Below are 16,064 nucleotides of genomic sequence, written 5' to 3'. Positions count from 1 at the left end.
ACTTTCGTGTACTAAATTATGCACTGTCCAAATAGCCATTACGCAACTAAAATCAGTGACGTTATGCGTATTACGCAACGCTTTTTCTTTGCGCACTGTTTTCAGTTGCGTTTTGAACCACTGCTCAAAAATCCTCAAAAATTGAACTTCCAAAGGGTTCCGAAAAGGATTTCAGGGTTAATACTGAAGTACTCATCCATACGTAAAGAAACGAATCCTGAAAAAAAAAACTGGAAATAAAAAAGTCCTAAACGTCGATTTCTGAGGTCTCAGAGCTTTTCAAAGGATTTCCAAAGGAGACTCAATAAGACTTGATAGCTTCACAAAGGATTTTTAAAGGTTATCAGGGGCCTCAAGAAGATCACTCAGGAATCCCAAAAAAATTCCAGAACTCCCAAAGGGTTCACAGAGATTCTAAAGGTTACCCATGGCGTTCTTAAATGGGTTAAAGGTTTCTTGAGGACTTCTCAGCCCCTTTTTCTACAAAGGCTTTACTGTTACTGTTTCTGTTTTTTTTTTATTAATCATTAGGGGAACACGTGGTAGAATGAACGCCTCAAGGATATCATCTTATTTCTGATGAAACAACGAACTCTACGATAATCTGTTAAAGTTCTATCGCACAACTTAAAAAAATAATGGTATTATATAAAGCAGCAACACGAATTCAGATTAAAATAGCTAAATTATCACATATTTTTATCATTAGCAATAAGCGATGGAAATGTTTATTTCACCTGCACTATGTGGGTTAAATGTACGGCTGTTGGGGTAAAATGAAAATCACACAAAATACGTGAGCAAAACAAATATTTTTGATAATTTCCATTGCATTCCTGAAACTATATCCGTAAATGATTGCTACCTATTTAAATAGAAATCTAAAGGTATCAGATTTTTAATCCTATCATAAAGAAACACCTCCCAGGTAAAAGTTGCGTCATTTTTCGTTGATGTTTTCACTTCAATTGACCTGCGTATCAACACAATCACTTTGATTTATGTTATAACGAGGCAATGTGGTTTCGTCTACATCTGGATGTAGAGCTTCCGTGCACGTGTTTTACCTACCGTATTCTGCCGTTCATCGCGATTAGGCGCCTTTTGGACTTTGTACCTATGCAGTCTTTCACGTTTTTTTCGCATCTTGTACGTTGGTTGATGGTCCAATGGCTACCGCTTCTGCTTCATAAGCAGAAGGTCATGGGTTCAATCCCAGGTCCGTCCCTTTCCTCGTACTTCTTAGTTGTTTATATCACTTGCTTCTGTCTTCTACTCTGAATATATCACGCCTTTAGCACGCCTTTCCTTACGCCTGATACACAGGAGACTGCAAGCATCCTTGCCATAAAAAAATGGTTGTGCCACTTTTCCCCGAATGTCGGTTCCCCGAAAGTCGTTTCCCCGAACGCCAGTTCCCCGAATATCCCGTTTCCCCGAATAGCTCATTTCCCCGAAATGGATTTTGGCGCGCATATTTGGCATATCTTCATACATTTCAGGGTGGTGAACGTACTGGTCATCTGATATGCACCCTTCTTTATTTAATTGGCGGTTCTTACGAGTTTTACCGTGCTCAGTGTTTTTGGCAACATGTATATAGTCGAGAATGACCAAATACCTCCTTCTTTTGTTTGCTTATCGTTCTTTTAATTTACCATCCTACCACTGAAAACTATTCTAGCACCTATTTCAATTGCAGCAACTTTTCGGGGAAACGGGCCATTCGGGGAAATGACATTCGGGGAAACGGGTCAGTCGGGGAACTGGCGTTCGGGGAACCGACATTCGGGGAAAAGTAGCACAATCTAAAAAAATACCAGCCCTATGAGCCGATGTAAACTATAAAACGTTCGACTTTCACTGTGCCACGTGTTTTCAAGTTATTGTATTGTTAAATTTATTTTGACAAAATCATTGATCTCTATCAGTTTATATAATCGATTGTTTACAAATAAAATTTAACATTTCATAAAACTAGTTTCAATATCAAAAATTAAAAATGATACATTGGGGTGAAATTGATCAATATATTATAAAGCATATTTCAGAATAAAAAAATACCTTTCTACTAAATTTCGGTCTCATGAATCTGGATATGAAGAAAAAATTCTTACAACTCGTGTATATCATCATTTTATTGCAAAATTAAACTTTGTAAATCTGCATGATACGCTTATAAGTATGCAATTTCCCTTGAACTTTATTTAACAATAAACGGTTTTATGAGCAAAAAAAAACTATTCTAGTGATGCTGTACGATTTCAAAAATGAGTTCAGTAGTTCACACTTAGGCTTAAACAACATTTTAAACACTCAAAATTTGCATGCAAGCGTAGCACCAGCGGATTGTTTAGCACATACATTTTCAACAGTATTGCTTACACCTTCACAAACTGTGTATAGTTCTATGCAAGACTAACCTTAACCAAAATGAAATAGTTTAAAGCCCTCATTAGCAAGGATGGAAAATAATCGTCTCTAGCGACAAACAACACGGTATTCAAACGGTCCAAGAGGGCCGTGGCTCTTGCAGCAGCATGATTTGAAAACCTCACCACGCGCGCATTGTACTGACATAAGGAGCATCCAATGCAATGTTTGTCGTCGGACAAAGAGTTTATCGGATGTTGTTACAAGTAGCGATCAACTTGAATCATGGCGCATTCGCGCTATTATTTTTCGTTAAAACCATGCCCGAATGATTTTAGAATCACAAACAATACATTCGAAGGGAAATCAACAGATAACAATGGAACAATCCTCAGAATGATAAAACCATGGCTCGCGAACACTTAATCGCTAGCCCACACACAGATCGATGCATTAATCGCGGAGCGTAGTTTGTTCTGATATCAAACAAAAAGTTAAGGCCCAAGTAAAAATGGAGCAAATGTCAAAAATGAAAAAGCAGTTTTCGCCGTTAAAATCGACAAATCGAAAAAAATAAAAACACACAGCTGTTTTATTTCGAAAATAAAAAGGCTGTGTGTTTTTATCTTTTTCGATTTGTTTATTTCAAGGGCGAAAACTGCTTTTTCATTTTTGACATTTGGTTCATTTTTACTTGCACCTTAATCATTGTTGCTATGATCGTACGATAAAGAACAACCGCGATGCATCGTGGATTTTGTCATGATCACTAGATTTCCATCCTTGCTCATTAGACATCTATAAACTACAAAACATGGAATGTCTGTGATACCAATGATGTATTGAGAATCCTTGAAAGGAAATGCTATTTGGTACCGACCTGATTAAATTCATCCCACTGGACAATTTTCCCCTGTATTACGGTACCCAACGGGTTAAAAGTTACAGCCATTTAAAAGTGGTGCAATTTGATTCCGTACACCCTTTAGGGTAACCGTTGCTTCAACGCCTTTCTGTGTCCGTGAAGCATATACTGCTGAAGCTTCTGAATAAAATCTGGTGCAGTGGCGAGTTTCCTGCCAGCTGGCGGAATGCCCTTGTCGTTCCGATCCCAAAACTGCCAAGATTCCGGGCCTGTTGCATTTTGACCTATTTTGCTGACCATCTGCATGGCGAAGTTACTCGAACGGATTGTGATCCGCCGGTAAATCACTGAGCTAGAGTAACAGAAATATATGTAGTAGAACGTTAGTGGCGCTGTTGTCGCAAAATTGAATTATTTTATTAGTACTTTTAATTAAAGTTTTTGATGGTTTGTTTGGTGCCACCAAAGACAAATTAAAGACCTCCATGTCCCTTGCAGTTGCCCAAAATTTTATGGCTCATAAGGTAATCTAGAATGCCGTGAAAAGTGTACTGCGATCTGTCAAACTTGGGTACCTTTTGTACTACCGAGGGACGAAATGTAGTACTAGAAGTGGTACCCAAGCTGAGCCCGAGTGTGACGGACCTGGTGCCACGCTAGGACAGGACGTGACAGCTCAACTAAGACTGCCCGTTGTTTTTCAGTATCCTTTTTAGGCAAATCTTGTGAACAATTCAAATATCAAGGCTCATAATTTGGTTGTTTCTGCCACGTATCATTCATCTAGAGCACTAGAGGATGCTAGCTTATTTAAACATCAGGCTTATATTCAAAACCGGCGATACTTTTAGAGAAAATTATCACTATTTCCATTATATTGCTTTCAATTAAATATTTTTCATTTATTTCAGCATCGTAAGAGCGCATGGAGTAAACTTAACATCGAATATAAATAGATTTGAAACAAAACAATTTTATGAAAGTATGTCAAACTTTTGATAAAATTTCTACTTTATGAACTAGCAACACTGCCAGGCTAGCAACAATGTGCCCTGTTGCAATTCAACTCAACGTAGGCCTTTACCAGAACGACCAATCAGAAGTGGTCTTTTTTGGCAGGCAATTGTTTCGTTTTTATACTTTGACCTGACACGTGTTGTCTTAGGTGCCAAGATATAGAAAATGTTTATTTTGATTAGAAAAATTGATTTGACACTTATAAACCCGGTACTCAAGCTATCAGAGCGTGGCAAACTAGATGTTAGTCACTCAAACAGTCGCGACATTAGCATTCTAAAGCTAATGCTTCTACTGCTTGAGTCGAACAGACGACTTGACAACGACGAGCACTCTTCGATAGGGTCTCTGGATCTATCCAAAGCATACGACATCACCTGATGGCACGTTTCATTTCTCACCCTGAAATCATGGCGGATCCGTGGTCGGATGATGAGCCTTCTGCAAAGCTTTCTCTCGGAGCGAACGGTTTAGATGTCGATAGATGGATTCACGTTCAGTGAACACATGCTGGGAAATGGTGTGCTGCAAGGATCAGTTTTGTCCGTAACGCTGGTCCTGGAGTCGACATACTCTTGTACGCCGACGACATCTTTGGAGGATATCACAGACACGGCACTCCCTGCTGTCGTACAAATTGTGAGACAAGGCAACTGGGCTTGGAATGTCCGCCCAGTCGTCCAGCTACTTTTGTCGACTCGGTTCCACTACTCGATCATGCAATCGAACTAGAACTAGGTAAGCTACAGATGCTTTTATTGATGCGTGCTTGAAACCATTTTTGGAAAACCTCTTTTTGGAAGATGTTCCACGTGCTACTTGGGCATCGTCTACACTGACGGTCAAAGTGTCATTTCACAATAACGGATTCTCAAGAATGTCCAGTCTACTGAAAGAGTGCAGCGTTTTCACTGCAGAGGTGTATGCAATTAATATAGCGTTGTCAATTTCCAACATTAGAAACGAGGTGGTGAGGATCTTCCAAACACCCGTGGATTCACGAGATCGATCCAAGGATCGAGCACAGCGTTTGGATCAAAAGCATTCTGTTCTGTTGGACATGCTGGCATAACCGGAAATAGTGAAGCCAATCGCTTAACAAAGAAGCTCGACAGCAACTGGCTATTGACATCCAAATCCCCGGCGAAGATGAATCTATAACATTCGGTCAAAAGTACATTTGATCGAACGGACATTTCGTCGAATGGACATTCGGTCGAGAAGGTTCAATTGCAATAGCAAGCATTTTTGCAATTCGTGGAAAGAGTCGAGAATAATATTTTGTCGGTAATACATAGAGTGATTGAATAACTGAAAAACGTATCAGTCATTTCTCTATAGGGTTTAAGTCACCGTCGATTGTTATATTTGAAGATTGTTGATATTTTTCGGTGATTACTACACACTGAAACACGATTATAACGTTTCGGCTTACTGATTTTCAGCCATCATCAGATTTGTTCAAAACGATCGTTCACCACCAGTGAATACATAGAATAAGCAAAATTTTCTTGTTAAATTATTCATGATCAAACTATTTCTCGGTGTTCTCATCCTAATCAATAAAAACTTTTTCCGCAAACTCTGTTATTCATCCGAGGTCATCAACACCAGGACAGTCATATATTTTCTTGAAGAATGGTATTAGGCTGGAAGTCACAATAAGCCAATTTTGCCATTGGCCATAAGTAGAATAACGTATCCTGTTACCGACACTCAACATTTCAGGTATCAGGTATCAGAAGGCCGGCTTCAGAGGCACGTTCCCCGCCATTTGGGAGATTTGTGCCATCGCCATAATTGAGCCTATTTCATCATCTACCCGATGGGAGAGGAAAGGGAAGGGAAAGATGGGAGGAAATAGGAGTGGGGTCCCTTGAAGAGGGAAAATTGCATAAGCGAATTGAGAGCATGTAGCTCCATACCACAATGGGTTAAGAATGACAGAATGTCTTGAAGATTCAGGTTTCTGAAATCAGTTTCACTTAATAAGTGTTTACCAAGTAATTGGAATCGCAATTACGCGAAAATTGGACAGTTACATATCAGGTGATAAGAAGTTCCATAATCGGAATCACCATCCATTGGGGATGGTTCATCATGTGGTAAATACACCACAAAACGAAAGACGTATTTCCTATTGAATATATGATATATGAACAGAAATATCAATTGTGACATCACATGCATCTATTTACGAGCACGCATGCACGAGGCATGTCACGTGAGTTTACCATTTCATGTTTCTGAAAGTAGCAAAAACTGGGTCCACAAGGTTATCTAGATAAAAGCTCACAAAAGTAAGGTTTTTGAACTAGCGCCACTTAAGCTGTACCATTTGCATGAGTCTACAAAGAATCATCGTTGCTGATATTTTATGCTGAAGATTGGTCTAACTAAGCTATCCTAACCGTAGCCACTACCCAAACTAGGCAGGATTAAGCTTTTCGCAATCTCAGCACGAAAGACCAGCAGCGAAAAAACCAGATCGGTATCTCTTAAAAGCACAGAATGCACTGTGTAAAACGCATAATGCGAGACCATTAAGGTGAAAATTTAAACTAAATTACAACGTATTAATAATCCCACCCTTATTAAGCCTCAGGCTTGAGACTGATGAAGGGAAGCCGATTATCTCAGAGAAACACAAGGTCACCACCATTGCTCCGGGTAGAACAGGAAGAGCACAATACTGTAGAAGGCGCCCTGGTGCTCCACAGGCTCCGTTTTCGGTTAGGTTTTATTTAGACCCCCCTAACCATTCATTCTTAGGCACGGTAAGTTTAAAGCCGCATGAATTAGGGGTCACCTGTTAGGTGGACTTTTACCACCGGAACAGGCAGTCCGTAGTGTTAATTCTTAGCCAGTTGAAACAACCGCTACCGACACTACGCGGCTATCTAGGCTGATCGGAAAAAGGAAGTTAACATTGATGATTAACTCCTGACGTGCCCCGAACAGCCACAATAAGCCAATTTTGCCATTGGCCATAAGTAGAATAACGTATCCTGTTACCGACACTCAACATTTACTTCGCAATGAAGTTTATATTAAAGCAAATTTTTCTTGCCTTTCTGACTTTTTCTGATTTCCGCATCCAAAAATCTTACCCACGTTCGTAAACTGCAAGATCCGAAGACTCTCTCCGAATGCTTTTATTTTTTGGACAAAAAATGGAAATGTCCCCAAAGAGGCTCTCGTGGATCTTGTGCCTGTAGTGGCCAAATCTGATCTTATCGAGTTTAGACGGTATGTTTTGGACAAATCGACGTTAGCATCGACAATCGATCATTAGCTAATGTTCAACATATAAACTTTGTTGTTTCAACTGCAATCAATAAAAAAAATATCACATTTCCAAAATTTGATACCCTTGTGACCCCAGTACAACCTGAAATATCTCCGGCATGGTTCCAAATTCAGCATTGTCCATTTATGACAAATAACTGGTACCTTTTTAAAGTCAACTGATGGTGGTTACGAAGGTACTCTATGTCGAGAAAACGTCGAGTGAAATATGAAAAGATCCTCGACCTGTGGGATTCGGACCCACGACTCTTAGCTTGGTCTTGCTGTATAGCTGCGCGTCTACCGCTACGTCTATCTCCCCCCGTGCAAGTCTTAAATTAAGAAATCGTAAGAATGATTTAATTTATTTTCAAGAAGGTAGAATTTTTTAATATGATTTCAACAATCTATCTCTATAGTTCGTTTGTTTGTTGTAGGAATAAGTGAAAATTTTGGGATTTCGTAGAATGTCGTATCGAACACTAGTTGACGGAATCATTCGAAATACCGCATACCTTTAGTGTCCTGACGTTCCGGTTATTTTAAAGACCATCCTGTCCCATCCAAGCTGACACGCTTTTGTGCGAAGGAAGCGACGGAAGTGAGGCCAGGGTGACGCCCTGTCGCGGTCGTGATAGAAACCATCTCATTAGCATACTTAAAATGCCACCGGAATACAATAATAGTGTCGCCAGAAAAAGTGTCGAAAGGCATGTCCGTTCTGTTCCTTTTTTTGCTTCTGCTTCGCGGACCTAGGATTGTTTTCTGGCTGAAAAAGGCTGAATGGTACCTATAGTAGAAAAAGCATCGGATAGGGCAAAACTTTTCAATGGAACGTCAGCTTGAGTTATGGCTATGTCTGACTATGGCGATTGTTTGAACGTGGTTAGGTAACAAATAGTGTTGAACACATTCTTATGAACATCCATATTGAATAGAATTCGTTTTTAAAAGCTATCAATTCACTTCTTCAACTATGGTGTTAGTCGTTTAGTTTTGTTCATCCATTAAGAGGTTTCTTTTGAAATCAATAAAAATATGTTTTTCTATACGTACATTGAACACATTGTTTTTTCATTAAAAAGACAATTTGTAAATAGCACACGAATGATCGCGCATTGTTTTCTATTAGGAAAAAAAATTTATGCGAAATGTTTTAACAGAAATTCAACAAACATACTTTAATAAGTCAACCAATACAATTTATTTAATGTGAACCATTAAAATTCATATAATGTCAAATTTACGATTTTACAGAAATTTATGAATAGGACTTTCATAATTAGGAAAAATTTAAAGGTTTAACACAAAACAACGAAGGGATTATTATTCGTGGCTCAATATACTATCTACCAATCAATTATAAATAACAGAAACAAATAAATAAAAAAAGACTCAGCTACTTATTATGTAAGCATGTAAGCATTGAAACAGTAAAGCAGGCTCAAGAAACATTAGATGATGTGGCAAATTTTTTGATAAAGTATCTTATAATTCCGCCTCCATTTACAAGATAAATGAGCGAGAATATTCACCATTCCACTAATGCAATGTAGGTCACGAGTCATCCCACCTTTGCTTAATCCTTTCCCGTATAATAACTCATATCGCGCCTAAGAATTACTTACACCAGTTGAGAGGAAATGAATCGTTACCTCATTCCATTCATCCAACCCGTTTCCCCTTTCTGCTTTTCGTTTTAGGATGACCCAAAAATGGATGAATTATGTTACATTTCCTCGAACCGAACCTCGAAGCTGGGAAAGATAAACACGCACAGCCTAAAAGCTCCACTCTGAAGTAAGGTTCTTTGGGCGCACCTTTCACAAACTGCTTCAACCTCGCCTTTCCATCACTGACTGTAGAGGCACACCTGGGTCAACAAAGACTGAAGCAGATATATTCTATTTCCACCACCCATCGGCGAAGAAGCGTGCTCGAAGCTGTGCCGGAGCTGTTTCCATCAAATTGTAGTCAGCCAGATATCTTAACTGGTTCTTCAGATGCTAGGAACAACTGTCGGATCCTCGGAGTGCTTCAATAGGAAAGGTAGGAAAAGCAATTATTTAACCGCTTGTTTTTGTTGCGATTCTCGTTCCGTGTCATTTGCCGAGCTCCTTGTACGTGCTGAAGCTAGCTTCAGATAGAGCCATGCTCAAACCCTTTCAAGGCGATTTTTTCTATACATATTTTACGAACGAATCAAAGTTTATGTGTAAAGATTTACCATAAGAGTCAGAGAAAGAGCAACATATTTTAATAAGTTTTTTGGGATGTATAAGATATTCTAGTTTCACCAAACTCTCCTTGAGTTCAATTCACTCAATCTACCAGCGTAGCCAAGATCTCAAAGATCAGCTCTAAAAGCAAATCTTTCTGTGAGAGCGAAGATTAGCTTAGTTTACACTGAGTGCACATTTCTATTCGCGATTGACCGGAAATAGTGATAACATACAAAAACATATTTTGAAGATTGGCTGAAAGAAGTCATAATCTTTTTCACAGTGCATAATCTAGTATCCCAATTTTTACTGAGTCGTTCCATATTTAAAAATTCTTGTTTGTTTATATTTTTGCTGCATAGATAACAACTTATTTTTCGTCCTTGATTTCATGCTGCCAACTGGACCAATACATCCGTCCTAAAAGGGCTAAAAGGGGGCCGCTCTTTGGTTCACTTTTTCCCTCTTATCATAAGGTTAGAAATCCTAACCACGTAACGAAAATAAACAATTGGTTTCGTCCAATAAATGCTGATGCCCGACAAAAACCACTCTCCTAACTTGCAAGACTAATTTTGGTGACCATAATTGGTTGTTTTGTGCTTCTGTGAAATTACGTGGCAGTCAAACGGTCGCCGAATTATATTATGTGTTTTGTTGAATTGCGGTAGATTGAATACGCTGATTAAAAGAAAATTGAAAATTTATGTTGTGATGTGAAACTTGTGTTTTTTTTTTTATTTTATTGGTGAAATGGCTGTTGCAAGCGGCTATTACTGGATTTGTCAACGAAAAGTGTGCACTGAAATGAATTTTATAGTAGAAACTATTGAATCCATGGTAAAATTAAGAACTGCACCAACGATTTTCAACCGACTACACTAATATGTTAACTCTACCAGAACATAGTCAACATCACCACACAAGAAAATATTTTCGGTTTAATTAACCACAGTTGCAGCATTTATGACAACATTCTTGATTTGACAAGTTTGGCGTTGTACTTTTGAGCACACTGTGTTGTAAGGTGAGTGTCACGGATTGAAAACAATGCTATGTAGTCGAGACTACTATGGACATGGTCACTTTTACTGCACTGGTCAGTGATTTTTACCAGATTATAGTAAACTTAATTGATTTTTGTAGTCGGTTGAAAATCGTTGGTGCAGTTCTTAATTCTGATTTGGGAAAGAACTATGGATTACAAGCGTGATTAGCATTTATGAGATCGATCAGTGGTACATTCTCAGGAATTTCTTCAGAGACTCTTCCATACATTTTTTCCAGGAATTCATTCGAAGATTCCTCCATGGATTTCACCAGGAATTCATCCAAGACAATCTCTACCGTAATCCATACTGCGATTTCTCCAGGGATTTCACTATGAATCTTGCCAAGTATTCATTCAAGAATGTCTTCAGGAAGAACTTTGGATCACTACTAGATTTTTTAGAGCGATTCCGATTGGGTTTCAGGGATATTTTCGAAAACTCCTGCCAGGATTTCTTTCATGGTTTCCTTCAGGGATTCTTCCAAAGATTATTCCAGGGATTTCTACAGGAATTCCTCTACAGATTTCGAGAGGAGTTTCTTAAGGAGTCCCTATCCCTATCGTCACCGTCAAATGGAAAAAAAATCGGCAACGAAACTATTGGATGACGATTTGCCGCAGAGATCGGATCACATAGGCTCGGCGTCATGACGAACAAATACGACTCCTTCGTTACGGGTGAATCTTCGTTCGGGAGCACTGAGCCGACTAAAAATATGAATCGTGTCTTCGATAGATTAAGAGCATTAAAAAAATTAATGAATTAAACATAAACAAAACACGTCAGGAATCGAACAAACGATCTCTGAAACGTCAACTCCACGCGCTTACCAACAGAGCTATAATAGAATCACAGAGAAAAGAAGTTCTTAGACGAGTAACGAAGGCTGTTGGAAGTTTCGATTATCGCCGAAGAGGAGCCAAGCAAATCGCGGGGATAGCCTAAGTAGAATTCGAGACTGGATAGAGAACAGCGCGGATCGGAAAACCAGCGCAGCAGGAGGAACTCTCTGCCAGCATCAAGTGGCTAGATATAGTTTGCTCCAAGACGGGACAAAATTTCACATATTGATAAAAATAACTAGAATTCTTATAAGGTCAATTGTGGAAAAATGGAGTAAAAGGCAAAGATTTTCCAGCATATGCCCAAAACAATGTTTTCAAAATGTTTGTAGTTCCAATATTTCTATACAGTTACAAATTTAACTAAGAAATACATTACAAACATTATTACAAGATATGATTGTATGTATCTATAAATATCAGCTATATTTTGTGTGTTTGAATTTTTTTTTGCTCATCGTTGCAACAATTTCCACTCAAGCTATGAATGTATAAGCAAGCCATTTTTAACCGAATTGTTGCTACACAAAAAATTACAAAACAAAAACTACTTTTATGTTTAGCGATTTAACCTGGTGCTTAACTTTTTAATGGGTAGTATGAAAAATTTCATATTTTTTTTCTAATGAAATTAACCCGTTACCGCCCAAGGTATCTCACAATTGGAATTCAGCTTCGTTTTTGTTATTCATAGTCGTATTCCCATAAATTAAACCTAATTTCACCAAAAAAATTCAAGTCTATGGTGGGAATCCAAAAAAAGTCTTGAAAGTGTGTCGTCCATATCTAGTTGTTCTATAAGTTTATTTTCAAGATTAATCAAATATATTTTCATGCTCTTCATCCCATTACAATGTAAACAAGTTGAAAAAAAACTGCAGTTGAGGGGTAATTCATAAATTACGTCCCGTACAGATGGTGGAAGAAGGGGGTTACAAGGAAACGTGACTACCCATAAAAAAATTGAAATCTATACAAAAAGTGTAATATAAGGAGTGTATCGAAAAGTAGTCGCAAACATTCAAATCAGTCTCAAAAATATTGGGTTCAACCTACAAACAATTTTTGTTCAGAAATGCTTTACAATGTATTTAAAAATTATGATGCGGTGATATTGTTTCAATAAAGTGGCATTTTGTATGATAATTTTGCAAATTACTAACAGATGTCGATGAAAATCTTGCACACCTCTGAAAAAAAATGATATGTTAATAAATGTGTTAAATTTTAAGAAAAAATGGGTTTTGTTCATGCTAATATATTCTGTACCACAACTCTCATGACATAGTGTGAAAAATATTTCGAAAAATACATAAACAAGCATTTGAGAACAAATACAAAAATTGAAAAAAGTCGATTTTTAAGGGCCTCGGTTTTTGATTTTTTCTTTCTACACGTTAATGGTAATATCGAACGATTGTCACGAATAAAACATTGTTTTTTGATTGGAAAAGTTTCTTTGCATATTTATGAAGTAACGTAAGCAAAAAATTGTACTCTATATAATTGACACTATAAATGATAGAGCTTCAAAAGTTGATTATACAAAAGTGACTTCCTAAAACCGACCTTATTTCAATAATTGAGCTTTCTTAGAGCAATAATTTATTTTTTTGAAATCCGTTTTACGTGCTGTGTGAAGTAAACATATTTTCCGATAGAATAAGCTTTTCAACCTATTTTGTTTGATATACATTTTGTTCAATACAAATCATCGAATCTTCAGAAGACACTTCAAAAATGTAATTTTGTGCAAGATTTTACTTTTTATGCTTTATAAACCTTGTTGTATTTATATTAAGATTGCATATTATTCAATATTTTTTTAGTTGCTTCAAAATTTGATGACATGATTAAGATTTGCGTGAAAAAAGCTTTTAAAAAGATGAACTATGCTCTGAGATATACCGTTTTGAATGTTTGCGACTACTTTTCGATACACTCCTTAGAGAAAAATTGAGGAGGATGAATATGGCCAAACTTGGCGTGACGTAATTTATAGACGTATCCTGATAAAGAATACATACATTTCCATACATGTACATGTACAATTATGCCCACTTACACCTTTTATATCAAAAACAAAATAAAATCTTACGTCAAATATTTTGATTATAAAAAAACCTACAGATGTTTCAGAATAGTCTTCAAAAAGTTTCTATAAAACTTACCAGCTGACTTCTCGGTCAAGTTATTAGTATACAATGTGGTTCGGATCTGACAGCGATCGAAATATATATTTGGCAATATCAGAATTTCGTTAGTGCTAATCAAAAGTTAGACCTTAAGTCCAATGACAGTCAAATATTGCACTCCAACTGTTACGTGCTTTACAGACGTGAATATTTGAAGCCAACATGATTCGTCTAAAACATTGAAGTTACTGCATATGGTCTTATTCACCGATAGAACCGAATCCACGCGGTCCAAGATTTTTGACACTAGAGATTCAAAAGATCATCTGTTTCATTCGACGGCTAGAAAACACGTGTTTTCTTCTTTTAGCCTCCAATAAATGGTTCAAGGTTCATCTAAAAATGTAAGGAGCATTGCATCCGAAATAAGCGATTATTGCTCGACTTGATAGTAAGTAGCCATTGATTTGATCTAGGCAGACCAATTTCTTATTGGTTGTTTCCTTGATGTTTTGCACATAAAAGCAATTCCCAGCTAATAAGTTTTTTTGCGAAAATATCTCCTTCAGTTGATCATCGTTTACGAAGATACCAAATTTTTCTTCACTGGACTTCAATATAGGCGAATAAAATATTTGCCGACTAGCGCCATCATGAAAATGACTTCCGAACTAAGAAAGATTTAGGCGAATAGCTTTCTTTGGATTTAATCAGTGGACTGATATATAAGCGAATAAAATGTGTGCCCAGTAGTGGCGAATAGGTCTCATTAAGTTCAACTTTGTCAAAGACACTAACTTTGTATCCAATCAATGGATTGAGATATAAGCAAATACTATGTTTGTCTACTAGCGCCACCTTGGGAGTGTTTTTCAAACTAATATGTTTCGGGGCGAATAGATCGCATTTAGTTGAACACTTTTGTCGAAGACACCAATTTCGAACCTCATCGCTGGACTGAGATATAAAAAAAATTGACCTTTAGCGCCACCTTGTTTGTGTATTCCGAACTAATAAGGTTCTAGGCGAATAGGATTCATTTAGTTGTTCAACATTGTCCAAGATACAAACTTTGTATCTAATCGCTTGACTGAGAGCAAAAAAAATCTTTGCCCACTAGCGCCATTTAGTGAATGTTTTCCAAACTAAAAAGTTTTCGGGTGAATAGATCTCATTCAGTTGAACGTATTTGTCGAAGACACCAATGTTGTATCTCATCACTGAACTGAGATATGAACAATTAAAATGTTCGACCACTAGCGCCATCTTTTGAGTGTTTCTGAACTTATAAGGATTTAGGCGAATAGGTCTCATTTAGTTGATCAACTTTATCGAAGACACCTATTTTGTAATTGGACTAAGATATAAGCAAATAAAGCTTTGGCTCACTAGCGCCATTTTGGGAGTGTTTTCCGAATTTATAAGGTTCTTTGCGAATAGGTATTATTTAGTTATTCAACTTTGTCGAAGACACCAATTTTGTATCTCATTGCTGGACGGAGATATAAACGAAGCAAATATTTTGCTTATAGATGCAACATTTGTTGGCGTCTGTGCGCTACCTGGTGAGTTAATTCTGAATTAAAATAGTTACCAAGTGGAAGTCAGCAGTCCTGTGATCAACTTTGCAGAAGACATTTTTCTCGTAAACATCTTTATATTCAAGATATTTGCACTACAAGTACTGTCCTATTTATAGGACGCGGGGCGTTTGGGGCTTCTGTCCTATTTTTAGGACGGTGGGCGGATATGGGTTAAGTATATTTGTAGTTCTCTACCAAAATTTTGCTCATAGGGAAACAAAGCTGCAGCATGCCAAAGTTGAGCATTTTGTTTAAAAATCGGCTTTCACAACTATTATTCTGAGCACAACTGTATGTGAATCAATGCTTTTTTCTTTTTTCTCAGAAATTTATATTTTTTAGCAATAGTGTGCAGAATGATAACAGTTTATCAGTCATATTGATAGACACAACTGATACAAAATACTTAAATTCTTCTTCTTGCTTCATAGCTACGTACCACTAATCTTAGGCAAGACTTTGCAACATTCCGAAGCAGTTAACAGATTCCGGACTCAAATAGCATTTCATAGGATATAGAGGAAGACTATCACAAGTAAGCGGAAACGGTAACTTACATAATCATGGTAATCCTGAACAGTGTTCTTAGGTCACTTTAGTGTAATCTGTACCTGTGATTGCTGTGCGATGCGCTTCATTGTTGCAGGACATTGTTCTCATTATTATTGCGGCCTTCGGCCCCTCGGC

At 37.5% G+C, this 16,064-nt stretch overlaps 1 protein-coding gene across 2 annotated transcripts in view; it reads left to right on the top strand.

Annotated features, from left to right (window-relative positions):
• The window catches only part of LOC5577003 (somatostatin receptor type 2), a 234,684-nt gene that overhangs the window by 161,831 nt on the left and 56,789 nt on the right, over positions 1–16,064 (top strand). Inside the window, exon 2 of one of the 2 annotated variants that reach the window (XM_021849701.1) lies at positions 9,247–9,592. The exons of the other annotated variant lie outside the window; for it this stretch is intronic. The gene's annotated coding sequence lies outside the window, so the exon portion shown is untranslated. The remainder of the gene's footprint in view (positions 1–9,246; positions 9,593–16,064) is intronic. 2 annotated transcript variants of the gene reach the window in all.

This window comes from Aedes aegypti, chromosome 3 (genome assembly GCF_002204515.2).
Source record: "Aedes aegypti strain LVP_AGWG chromosome 3, AaegL5.0 Primary Assembly, whole genome shotgun sequence".
Classification (NCBI taxonomy): domain Eukaryota; kingdom Metazoa; phylum Arthropoda; class Insecta; order Diptera; family Culicidae; genus Aedes; species Aedes aegypti.
Note: the sequence above shows the minus strand (reverse complement) of the source record. Positions and strands in the feature narration are given on the sequence as shown.